The sequence below is a fragment of the Ornithodoros turicata genome, unplaced genomic scaffold (assembly GCF_037126465.1).
Source record: "Ornithodoros turicata isolate Travis unplaced genomic scaffold, ASM3712646v1 Chromosome88, whole genome shotgun sequence".
NCBI lineage: Eukaryota > Metazoa > Arthropoda > Arachnida > Ixodida > Argasidae > Ornithodoros > Ornithodoros turicata.
In genome coordinates, this window is record NW_026999396.1 from 418181 (window position 1) to 420523 (window position 2343).

Consider the following 2343-nt stretch of genomic DNA (forward strand, 5'->3'; position numbering starts at 1 on the left):
CGGACTTTCAGGCTAGTCTCCCAGAGGCCGTTACGCTAGCGACGCTTGACCTGAGTAGTAGGTACTGGACTCTCACAGTGCACAACGCCCAACTGGCCTGAACACGATTTAATTAGCAATTAGAGCTAATTGGGACCCCCCACATTAATCTGTCCAGACCAGCTGAGCGTTGTGCACTATGAGAGTCCATAAAAAAGAAAAATAATAGGCAGGAAATAAAATAAAAAGATGGAAATAGAGTGGAGAGAAACAATTTATTCGAAAATCAACGATGCCGCGGCGAAGAAGCCGCTCCGCAACACCCGAGTGACCAGCGCCCGCCATGTTGGTAGTTTGCACCCAGCAGTTGCAGAGATCGACGACAGGTGGCCACGTAGTTGCAAGGCATCACACCAGATGCCGCCACCGTCATAGCTCTAGACGAGAAAGACAGAACAAGATACTAGCGGCAGGTAAAAATGGCAGCACTGCTAAACAAGTCTAGGCATGCGAGAGAAAAGGTCTAACCGCTACTGCTAAACAGAAAACAGTACACATCGGGGAAAAAGGCTTACGGGGACGATCGCTTAGGCCTAACCACAACACTACGCAGCTAACACAAGGCGGGAACCACACATCGCTAAACATGCGTCAACAGGCTTGCTCACCGCAAAACAAGTCTAAACATGCGAGGAAAAAGGCTTACGGGGGGGCGATCGCTTAGGCCTAACCTCAACACTACGCAGCTAACACAAGGCGGGAACCACACATCGCTAAACATGCGAGAAAAGGCCTAGCACGAGCGCGGTCACCGCTAAACACGGCAAACATACGAGAAAAGGAGCGCGTCAAATCACTCACCTTTTCCCCCGCGGCAACTTCCAGGCAGAAACTGAGCGAGCGCGGAGAACACACGTCTGCTCTCTACGAGAGCCAGCTAGAAACTGAGCGAGCGCGCGGAGCGCACGTCCGTCTTCCGCGACAGCCCGAGAGAAACTGAGTGAGGCGACGCGCAGCGGCAGCTATGGATGCGCGCGCGCCCTCTGCTCCACCCGTCCGCGCATGCGCGCGCGCGCAGCTCCCTCTGCGCCGCCCGCGGGTGTTTTCGGTTTCGGCTCCCCGCTGCGCGCGCGCTCCTAGCGGCGACGGGTGGCTTTTGAGTTTCACTTTCGTTTCTTTGCGCGCGCGTTTATCTCTATAAAGGCAGCGCGCACCGCGCTCGCGTCATCACTACGTGAAGATGTTCAGCTACCACTCTTTACAAAATTGTTCCCGCACCCACGCTTCTTGGGAAGAAGTGGAGAAGGAATGTTTCAACGGCGAAAGTCCCCGCAACGAGCTCGTCATCACTGCTTTTCGCTACGTGATAGACATGGTAGGCTTTGGCAATATAGGAGAGATCTCGCCGGGGCCGCTGCAGGAGATGGTGCGTCGGATCTACGCCCGTTACAAGAACGTCTGCATAACGGTTCCAGACGGACCCCTGGGACTAATGTGCGAATTTGTGAGCTTGGCCTACGCAGAATTCAACTACATCGCTGCAGACATCGTGGACCTTCTCGCTCGTGCCATCGCTCATATTAAGCACGCCCTGCGGAAGCAGCGACATTTGCAAGCAGTCTACATCGCCAATTTTGTCATTGATTTATTGAAATACCGATTGGTTATTGACATGCAACGCATTAAACAGTCCGAATAACTTTGACGAGACTCTGTGTGTTCTTTCACTGAAACATCTTTATTGAATACATACAAAGGACTTGGTCAATAGATGCCTGCACCCTCCCTCCCTTGTCTGATCTCACGAACGCAGCATTACGAGATGATCAGACGTGCCAGAAAAGGGGAATCTTCATCGCAGCGCCGTCATTGCGCGGGTCACTGCGCCAGCACGATGACGGAATGGTCATTCTTTTCGTACACCCATTCCGCTACCACACTGCCACGATGTCCCGTGCTTCTCCTGTCTGCGAGAGAGAGAGAGAGAGAGAAGCATGTCTCGACAAGAACTTTTATTCTCGATTACATGCGCGTGCAGCTCTTTGTTCCACGGTTACTCGATGCCTGACGTCGACGGTCTCGGGCTCTCTTCCGGGTTTTCCGGTGCTGCACAAAGAGGGAGTACTATCGTAATGCGATACGCGTCAAAACACCCGTAAAGCTTACCGTATTCGCAGCTCCCATAAGGGAAGGAGTGTACGGCATCCACGAGATAGCGTTTGTCGTCGTAGGGCACCAAGCTCTTCTTGAGTCTCGAAATGGTGTACATCGTTTGCTTTATACTCTGGATGGTGCACTGCTTCTGAGAGACCGCCTTTTCATTGAACAGAGAATCTCGGTACACTTCGTGCAATAAATGTTTCC

The 2343-nt window shown here is 52.6% G+C and overlaps 1 long non-coding RNA gene across 1 annotated transcript; it reads right to left on the reverse strand.

Moving 5' to 3' along the window:
- Positions 1-240: 240 nt before the first annotated feature.
- Positions 241-915, reverse strand: LOC135374638 (uncharacterized). Its single transcript, XR_010417036.1, has 2 exons — positions 841-915; positions 241-416 (listed from the first exon to the last, which is right to left on the reverse strand). It is a non-coding gene; the product is annotated as an uncharacterized LOC135374638 (long non-coding RNA).
- Between the last annotated feature and the right edge of the window lie 1428 nt (positions 916-2343).